This window comes from Myxine glutinosa, chromosome 4, assembly GCF_964187855.1.
Source record: "Myxine glutinosa chromosome 4, kmMyxGlut1.1, whole genome shotgun sequence".
NCBI classification, from domain to species: Eukaryota; Metazoa; Chordata; class Myxini; order Myxiniformes; family Myxinidae; genus Myxine; species Myxine glutinosa.
Window position 1 is genome coordinate 139,859,144 of NC_136264.1, and position 10,650 is coordinate 139,869,793.

Consider the following 10,650-nt stretch of genomic DNA (forward strand, 5'->3'; position numbering starts at 1 on the left):
GTGAGGGGAGGGGTAGGGTCAGATGAAGGATGAGAGGGGGAGGTAGGGAGATCAGTTGATAGTGTGTCAGAGATTACAGAAGAGTTACAAGAAAGGGAAGAATGAGGAGGATGAAAGGTTTGATGGTGATGGGATGAGGCACAGTGAGGGGTTGTTTGAGGGGAGGCAGAGGGAAGTAGAAGGTTGGGGGGAGGTGGAGGTTTGAGATAGAAGGGAGAGGAAGTTGGGAGGAGGCAGCTTTGAGGAGGAGGAGGGGGAGGGGGGAGAATTGGAGAGGGATGGTAGGGGGGTGGAGATTTGAAGGGGAGGGGTTGGGGGGGAGTTTAGGAGGGGAGGGGTGAGGGGGGAGTTTAGGAAGGGAGGGGTGAGGGGGGAGTTTAGGAAGGGAGGGGCAATGGGGGAGTTTAGGAGGGGAAGGGGAAGATTTGGAGGGGAAGGGGGCAAGGGGGGAGTTTAGAAAGTGGATGATTAATGAAAGACGAACATTTATAACAAATTTGGTTTATTGTGATTTTCAAGTTAGCGATCCGTTTAAGAACAATGGAGGAGGGGTGGAATGAATGTGAATTTAGGACATGTCATGAGGAAGAATTATAAGAGATTGAATTTTTTTTTGAAGTGGAATGAGTTGAAGAGGAAATTGAAAAGAGCCTTTTAAATAGGAAGAAAAACAGCGTGTTGTAATATACCACTGAATAAAACACTGCAGGGGAAAGTTTACACATAATTAAACAGAACCGTGAAGAACAATCTTATATTCACAAAATACCAATGGGGAGAGGGCCGAGAGGGACAACCATGAGTCACGTGAACAGGGCAAAAGGTGGAAGGCAAGGAGATAATGGGGGCGGGGCGAGACAGCGCACGTGGACAGAAGCACATGATGAGACAACAGCACACGTTGAGAAAGGGAAATTTTGTTTATTTTTTTTTTGACGGCTATTTGAGGGATGGCACGCACATCGATGAATCGCCCTGCCAGTGAAATACCGGGGTGACAGTTTATAGCCAGGTCTGGATTTAAACTCAGGCTAGACAGCTTAGAAGTGAGTGTGCATACCTCTAATATAGTGTAGAGTGGTCTAATATAGTCTAATATAGTATAGTGGTTCTTAACCTTTGTTGGTGCCCCGTGCCCCTTTGGTTCTCCAAATATTTTCTTGCACCCCTTGTCAAAAGCAAAGACTTAGCACAGGTCTTAGAATTGGACTTATAATTAGATCCTTAGCACTCTGTTCTTTTTGCAGAAAAAACACAAATACAGCATGTTTCACACCCCCAGGGGGTGCATGCACCCCAAGTTAAGAATCACTGCTTTCGACCATCCTGCCAGCCTATTGAAGTCATCAATTTGTCGTTGAATATAGCATTTTCTTGCATGCTAGCTGATAATTAAATGCTGTTTTATAAGGGGACTCATAAAATGTTTGCGACGGATCATTTGAACCTTGACTGTCATACCAAAAGACCTTTAAAATGTTATTTGTTGCTTCTTGTTTGATGCTTGTGATAAAATAAAGAAGAAGAAGAGGATTTGGAGGTGTGATGCTTCTCGAATGGATAAGTACGAGTGTTCTACTGCCTAATTGTGCTACGATGACATCTCCGCTGGTTTTTGCCTTGGTAAGACGAGACTGTCGTTTGATTGCAAAATGTATTAGCAAGCTTTAACTCATATATTACCTTCATAGGTCTAATGGGACGATTGCTTGTGTGTGTACAGTGTAGGACTTGTGAAGATCGATTTCAATAAAGCCTCATATCTGCGAACGAGGTCTTGAATCAATTTCATAACAATTACCATGGCTTTGGTAATTGGCATAACAATGGCATAACAATTACCATGGCATGATAATTACTCAGCACTAAAAATGATAGAACACAACCATCCATAAGTTGGCAACACTAGTGCAGACTTTGATGGGCCTAATGGCCTCCCCCTGTGTTTAAGTTCCTTGGAAGGGAACATTTTTACCCCTTGCACGTGAAGAAAAAATAGGGGTTCAATCATTGGTTCACTTTGCTGTCTGTCTGTCTCTGTCTGTCTGTTTATGATCGAGGAACTACTTAATTTCAATTGAATGTTGTATTTTGAGCACGAATCGGGAACACGAACCTGCAGTTTAGCAGGACTTTGGCTTTGGCATTGGAAAATTGTACGGAATCTCGTCCTGATCACGCATGCGCAGGGAGGCGTGAGATAATATTGTTGCGGTTTTGTGGTTTTATAATAAAGGTTAATTTCCCCTCCTAGTTAGTTACACTACAACATGTAGCCTTGTTTAAGCTCAGTTATTTCTTAGTAAATGTAAGCGTAGACCTTTCCTGTGTTAGTTTTGCGTTGAGTAGGATAATGAAAATTAGGTGTCCTTATGGCGCTTTGGGTTGGCATTGGCGCCGGAATACCACGAGGCAGGCCTGAACAAGTCGACCGAGGCCGAAGGAAGGCGGAGGAGGAGCCGTCGGTAAGCGCGAGCCGCCAATCAGGGCTCGAGGGGAGTGACTTACCACTGCGGCAAAAGGCGGGGTTTGGAACATTCAAGTCGTGCTAGGGCAGGGCGATATAACCCTGTGCCCAGAGCCCCCCGCCTCAGTTATGAGATGAGCGCAGGGCAAGTCAGATTGGAGTTCGGAGCAGAATACGTCAGTTCGGGGTTTTGAGATCCCAGAGGAAACGCGTTGAGTCAGTTGAGTTCAGAAGGAGATGCGCATAACCCCGTTGTATACGAACTTGCCCTGCTCCCCGCGCTCTGCGCAGTATTAATCGCGCTGTAAAGAGCGACCCGCGCCGGGTCACAGACGTGCGTTTTCCCTACTGCTTGCCTTCGCTGTTACGCGCCGCGAGGTTTTCCTTCCTGCCTGCCTTTGCCGGGACACGTGCTGTGACCGCCAGAGGGCCACGACAGGGTGAGCTGTTCCTGGAGCGACCGAAGCAGGCGCGTTCAGCGTGCCAACATTCTCCTTCCATTTCCCCGTGTGAGTGATCGGGCCCATGTCTGGGAAAATAAGTTAAGACTGTTTAAAGTTCTGCCCTGTGCCCCCTTTTCTTCTACCAAATCATTGTAAATAGTGTAAATAAATCTGTTCTTCCTTCTGATTCGACCGTTTCGTCCCTTCCATAATTGGCTTAGCATGGTACGAATTAGATCGCTCTGCCCGGGTTCTATAGCAAGGTAACAGCACGAGTCACGTGGTACGCCATCCGCTCGGGTGTACTCAATCACGCGTGGTTCGTGCGAGACTCGATCCCCGCTTCTGCTGCGGCGTGGGTACTCAAGGTACGTGCAAAATTGTCCCGAAACCTTTTCCACGTCTGCCCGGAAGTGGCGACTCGGTCTCGCGGTTTCGAAGACCCAGAGAGAAAAAGGGGCTTCATCTCCCCTTTGTAACGGGAACGGGCTTCGAAAAACCGCAACAATATTTTTAGTCTGTCTGCTTGTCTGGCAGTCAAACAAAATTGAAAATCATTTCAAACACAAAAGTTAGTTTCTAGGGATGTTTTAAAGGACACAAACAACAGGCACGAATAACTCATGTAAGCTTACGATAATTCACCAAATGTTTGTCCGTCTGTTCGAAGGTACCGCAAAAACGGCTCAACCGATCGAAACGATATTTTGTGTGGGTAATCCTGGGATCTCCAGGAGTAAAATAGGCGATTTCGTTTTTCCAATTTCAGCTTTGGTGTCCAGTATTCTCAGGTTTGGACTCCCACATAACATTCACGTTCGCATAACGTCCATTGTGACGATGTATGTGTTCACGGTAGTGTTTGACGTGACGGTGTGAACGTAATTTCGTAATGTTTTTAGTTTCGTAATCCTTCAATGAACGTTTAATGCCCTTCGATGTCGGGGGCCGCACGCACGCTACACTGGACGGGCCAGCGTGTACCTTGCCCTTCGCCGTCAGGCTCGGGTAAACCGCTGAGCCCCATCCGTGATGGAGACTGGGGCTTGAGACAGTGTCCTTCATTAAAAGTATAATAAACGCTGTCTCCATCGATCTTGCCAAGGCCGTAACAGCCGTAACGTTTAATCTCTACATGAGAGAATTCCACATAGCTATATGGGCAGTGAATACGCCAACAGATCGCTGCTGTCTCCATCGATCTTGCCAAGGCCGTAACAGCTATCGGCTCAAAATCCTTTTAACTGTTGATTTGGTACAGTTACACGTATCGGGAATTTGGTACACGTATCGGGAGTACATACGACATAGCGATTGTGAACACGATTATTGATCACGATTCACGATCACGATCATCACAATCATCGTGTATCAATCACGATTTGAAACACGATGGAATAATATTTACCGATATGAACAGTGATGTGGCTTTTATTGAAATTCTAAAGATACTGTTTAGATTTTGATGATTTGCATGTGATATGATTCAACGGATGTTTATATGAATCGTTTAGAATTAATAAAAACCTTCAATTTCTGATATTTTGCCTTTTCATTTGGGCTTCCCAATTGGAGCCCTGCCCTTAGGGCAGGTACCGTTGCTAGTGTTTCAAATACGGTGGTGTATAAGACGCTGCATCAACAGTGGTAAACTTAAAAAAAAAAAATTATACAACCTTTATAGTCTTTATTTTGTTTCAATTTAATTATAACACTGCAGAACACAAATCGCCTTTTGACACTTTCAAAAACCTTCAGTTCATCAGTGCTTGGACAAAATATTACGGCATTTTACGTCATCTCAACCAATCAAATTTGCAGCTCGCAGACCCTCCCCGTGTTGACTTTTCTCAAGACTGCACAGGGTAAGGTGTTCCACGAATCCTCTAGTTTTTGACTCAACTTGGTCATGCCAGTCGATTTTTTTTCCAAGCCAAACTTGTTTGCTCTGCTTTTTGTTTTTTTGGCAGGAATTGTGTGTTAATGTGCAATGTTTGAGCGTGGGATTGGTTAAAATCTTGATTAGACACACGTTGCCCACATTTCATTGTCTGCCAAGGGGAGGACAACAAAAAAGCTATTTCTGAAGTGCTTTGAGTTTCACGCACTGCATTCTAATCCTAATTATTCTCCCAAGGCTAAACCTGCAGCCAGTTTGTTCCGTGTTTCTTCATGCAAATAATTGCATGATTTATTAAATATTTGTTATATATTGCAAATATGTAATTAATATTAAATATTAATTTTTTGGGCTTTGATGGATAGCTTTGCTGCTATGCTGCTTTAGCTTTGCTATATTTTTCCAGAAAGCCATATACATATAGCTTTGCTGCTTTTTCCAATTTCTACAAAAGAATAGTTTAGCAAAGTGTCAGTGTGATTTCACATGGTCACATGACTTAATGACCTCAGTTCAAGAACAAAGGCCATTTATGTGATGTACAAATTGTCAACCTATCAGTCTTCAGACTGTTTGTTGTAAGTTCTTCCATTAATTCTACATGAGACAATTGTGGGCCATTATATGCATCAAATGATCGATCACAATGCCATAACAAGTATCTATTTGCAGATGACACAAAAATATTTAACCACATTTGTTGACTGATGAACGTGAATTGTAATGAAATCTAAAGCGGTTAGGAAACTGATCCAACAGAGGGTGTCCTCATTCACACCTCAACAATAAACAACAACATGCATTTTAAGGCCATTTTCCCTGCTAGAGCGGGGGTTAGCCTTGCGGTCCCCATGACAATCTTCTCCATCTTGCCATATTTTCTGCATCTCTCCTTGTTAACCCTCTTGCCCGCATTTCTTCTTCCACCATCTTTAGCCAAGTCTTTCTCGGTCTTCCCCGTCCTCTACTTCCTTCTACATTCATTTCCATCACTCTTCTCAACCAGTCACTTTCATCCTTCCTCAATACATGACCAAACCATCTCAACCTGTTCCTCTTCACAGCATCAATCACAGGCTCTATTCCCATCATTTTTAGCAATTCATCATTTGTCTTCCTCTCTCTCAACAATACTCTGCACATCCATCGAACCATTTGTATTTCCACCCTTTCCAACCTTCGTTGCTGCTCTACGTTCATTACCCATGTCTCGCTCCCATAAATCATAACACTTCTCACACATGCAGCATACACCTTTCCCTTCAGCTTCAACGACACTCCACTCCTCATCAGCACGCCACTGAGTTCCCGAAACTTCTTCCATGCACATCTCACTCCAGCAACCGTTGCCGAGTCTGATCCACCTTCTCCATTTGGCATGTCTCCGAGGTAGCAAAATGTTTTCACACCTTCCAGCTTCATGCCATCTCCAAGATCCAACTCAACATTTCCTCCATCTGCAGCTCCCTCTATGCACACCTTACATTTGAATGTTGCTGCCACACTGGTTAATGACCCTCTCAGACCACTACATTTTTGATGAACCCACTCAGCGCACATTGTACATTGAATGGAGTTCACTCCGACACCCTTCTTGCACACAGCACAGGGCCACTTCCCAGTTCTTTACACCTCACCACATGCTTTACCACTTGCCATCACCTTCGTCTTTCCGATATTCACCTTCAGACCTTTTGTCTCCATACATTCCTTCCACTTGTTCATCTTTTCCTTCAGTCCATCCATACTTTCCGCAATCAACACCAGATCATCTGCATACAACAACTCCCATGGTAAACCCTCCTTTACGTTCTGAGCCAGCACCTCCATCACAGCTACAAATAGTAGTGGACTTAGTGCCGACCCCTGATGCACTCCCACCTTCACCTCAAACTCACCACTGTTCCCGTCCTTCGTCCTTACAGCTGTGCGCGCTATTTTGTACATTGCCATCACTACTCTGATCAACCATTCCTCCACTCCTAACTTCCTCATTGCCCATGTCAATACTTTGCATGGAACCCTATCGAATGCTTTCTCCAGATCAACAAACCCAAGAAACAACTTCTTCCTCTTCTCCGTGTACTTCTCCTGCAACTGCCTCACAATAAAAAGCGCGTCTGTCGTTCCTCTTCCTGGCATAAATCCAAACTGCATTTCGCCGATCTTCACTTTCTTCCTTATCCTCCTCTCCAACACCCTTTCCAATACCTTCATTCCATGCTCCAATAACTTTATCGCTCGGTACGAGCCACACTCTAGAGGGTCACCTTTCCCCTTGTATAGAGGGACGAGGGCACTCAGTTCCCAATCCACTGGAATACGGCCTTCTTTCACTACCAGATTACAGATCTCTGTCATTCTCTTCACACGCCAACTTCCTGCTGCCTTCAACATATCTCCCACAACTCCCATCGGCCCTCCCGCTTTTCTACTCTTCATTGCTTTTATCGCTTCCTCAACTTCCTTCTCAGTTATCTTCTCTGCCGGTCCTAAAACTGGGTTACTCCCTATGTTGCCATCCCATTCATTCTCTGTATTCAACAGCATTTCCATATATCTTTTCCATATATCTTTTCCATCTTCCTTTAATTCCATCTGGGTCCACAACGATTTGTCCCACTTCATCCTTCAAGCAACTCACCCCCATCACATCAGACCTCTCTTTCGCTATCTGCTTTGCAATCCTGAATACTGCTCTCTGACCCTCTTCTGAATCCAAGCGTTCTCCGAACATTTTCCTACATGCCTCCTGCGCCTTTGCTACCTCTTTCTTTGCAGCCTTCTTGGCTGCCTTATAACTTTCATGCTCTGCTGTTTCTGATCCCATACCCTTTGCCTTCTGCCACTTCTTGAACTTCTTCCTCTTCTCTTCAATCCTCTTTCCAACTTCATCATCCCACCACCATGTTTCCGAGTGCCTCGGTGGTCCTTTTGTCCATCCACATACCTCACCAACGGCTCCCAACAGACTAGCTTTCATCGACATCCAACCACTTTCAAGCTCAACCACATCATCCTCTACCCTACTCAGCCTCTCTTTTAATGCCTCCCTTACTGTCACCTCTTTCAACCTCCACACCTTCATTCTCGGTTGGTACTTCACCCACCGAGCTCTCCTCGCACCTTTCACCCTTATGTCGCAGACAACCAAGTGGTGCTGTGAAACAACCTCCTCCCCGGGATCACCTTTGTGTCCCGGAGGTGCCCCCTATCTCGCCTACGCACCATCAGGTAGTCAACGGTTGTCGTCGACCCACCTGGCGTGTATGTAACAACCTTATTATCCTCTTTCTGGAACTGAGTATTACAAATCAACAAATCAGCTCCATCAGCAAACTCCAAAATCCTTTCACCTTCTCCATTTCTCACACCATATCCGTAACCCCCATGAACTCCCTCAAAACCATCCATACTCCTTCCCACATGTCCATTTAGGTCTCCTCCTACCACAACAACTTCCTCATCTTTCACGTTTTCCATCAGCTTCTCTATCGCACACCAGAAATTGTCCTTCTCTTCATCGCTCCGACCAACCTGCGGAGCATATTCCCACCGTCGGCCCGGTCAGCACCACACCACGTTTGCCCTGTCAGCACCACGGCGGCACGGTCAGCACCACACCCTTGGAAAGGACTTCGATGCTGTGGAGAGATCGAAGCAAGCCTCCTTGCTCGAGCGGACCGGAAGCGGAGGTCCATATACAGACTTGGCATTTAATATGGAATATATATTTTTTCTTGACTTGGGTTTACTTTCTTAACTCAGTATATCAATCTGGTGAGTTTCTTTTACACTTTGGTGATTTATTTGTTAAAAGAACCATGTCACTGATTGTCTGTCGCAGCAAGAAGTCAACAACAGGATTAAATCACAGGTGGCAGGGCAAAATGTACAGACAGGTGCATTTGATGATTGGCTTCACAGTCGGGTATACAAGCGTTGTTGCATTCTGTATTAGTGGAAAACAACTGCTGCACGTCTACAAAAGTTATTGCCGCTTCCTCTGGAGATGGTCCGTCAACTCGACAATGCTGTTGGTCATGGAGTGGTGGCTTTACATAATTACGGCATGAAACAGCGTGCTATTGCTCGGCAGTATGGCATCACTTAAGGTCAGGTGTCAAGGATCCTGAAACGAAATGCTCAGAGGGGTGTCCCTACTCCAATACCGAGGCCAGGACGTACCCGCAGAACCACAAGGAGGGATGATCGCCAGCTGCACCGGTTAGTCCGCAATGGCCGTACCAAGTCAGCTAATCGGCTTAGGGCTGAGTGGCAGCAACTGACAAATGTGCCTGTATCCAGAAGGCTAGTCAACCAACAACTGGTTCAAGCAGGCTATCGTGCCAGGCGTCCCCTGAGAAAGCCACGCCTGACAAGACAACACCGCCAGCGCCGATTGCAGAGGGCCAGAGAGCACCGTCAATGGCAGCCAGGACACTGGAATCACGTGATCTTCAGTGACGAGTCTAGATTTCTGGTCTATCGTCAATATGGCCACGCCCGAGTGTGCAGACAAGTGCATGAAGCCTACAACAAAGATTGTATAGTGCCAAGAGTCCAAGCTGGAGGTGATGGGGTGACCGTTTGGGCTGCTTTTCATGCAGGGGGCAAAACTGACCTGGTTGTTCTGAATGGAAACCTGAACCAGTTCAAGTACAGGGCCATTCTGGAAGAAACATTGCTTCCATTTGCTCGTGCAGCCTTTCGAGGAAACTTTGTCTTCCAAGATGACAATGCACGGCCTCATCGTGCTCGCATGATCCAACACTTTCTTGCTGACCGTGGTGTAGAGCATATGGAGTGGCCTGCCATGTCCCGGATATGAATCCGATGGAGAACTTGTGGGCAGAATTAACGCTTCAAATCGACCACTTGGACCAGCAGCCCACCTCTGTGCGTGAATTGCAGCAGGCTTTTGTCACTGCATGGCAAGCGATTCCTGTCCAAACCTTGGCAAATCTCGTGAACAGCATGCCTCAATGTGTACGTGCTCTCCTGAATGCTCGTGGGGGTTACACGAAGTACTGAACTGTAATTTTACTGTCCATAATCCCAGTCGTAATTTATCTTTTGTTTTTGTTAAAAAAATTTTTGCCTAATGTGCAAAATAAAGAGATACTTCTGGAAAACGTACAGAAGTTTAACACAGTACTGTCCATGAATTGAGTTCGATGTCAGTTTACGTCACTTTCAATGATCAATTTATTTGCTTCGAAATGTCAAATGTGGTTTTTGTTTCTTTTAAAGGTCACATTAACAAAATATAGAATAATTTCAACATAATTCCAATGAACTTTTGGTTCTAAGACATCTTGAAAAGTAAGTTCACTCCCACAAAAAAAATATTCCATATTAAATGCCAAGTCTGTCAATAAGCACATATATATAATGTGCACATATATATAAGGATATAATATAATGTGGGCTTTCAATAAAAAATACGAGCAAATAATAACGGCGGGGTAGCAGAAAAGGAGGTGGGGTTGAGAGGTTGCGGTATTAAATCAAGCCTCTCAAAATATCAGCACCACACACCACGTCGGCCCAGAGCCTGGCGCGAAGTCCAAGGACATCAGCACGTCATCCGAAAACAGCTCCGGTTGGTGCGAACCACTCGGTCAATGGCGCGAACCAGGTCCCGACACGCCCTTGCTCGCTTGGCCCCGATGAAGGCCTCGCTGGGTGTTACCACCTCATTCACACCTCGACGAATGCAAAGCTGTTGAGAATTGCAATTGAGATCTTAGTGATCTGCATCACAAGTTATCTGATATGCATTGGAAAGCCATTGTGATGAAACTACCTATCAGTCTGCGGCAGTGTTTATATTTGAT

General features: G+C 45.4%; 1 long non-coding RNA gene across 1 annotated transcript in view; it reads right to left on the minus strand.

Annotated features, from left to right (window-relative positions):
- Positions 1 to 10,391, minus strand: part of LOC144891559 (uncharacterized) — a 37,101-nt gene extending 26,710 nt beyond the window's left edge. Inside the window, exons 1-2 of the long non-coding RNA XR_013622990.1 lie at positions 10,352 to 10,391; positions 8,348 to 8,454 (exon numbers count right to left, since the gene is read on the minus strand). This is a non-coding gene — a long non-coding RNA (uncharacterized LOC144891559). The remainder of the gene's footprint in view (positions 1 to 8,347; positions 8,455 to 10,351) is intronic.
- Positions 10,392 to 10,650: the final 259 nt, after the last annotated feature.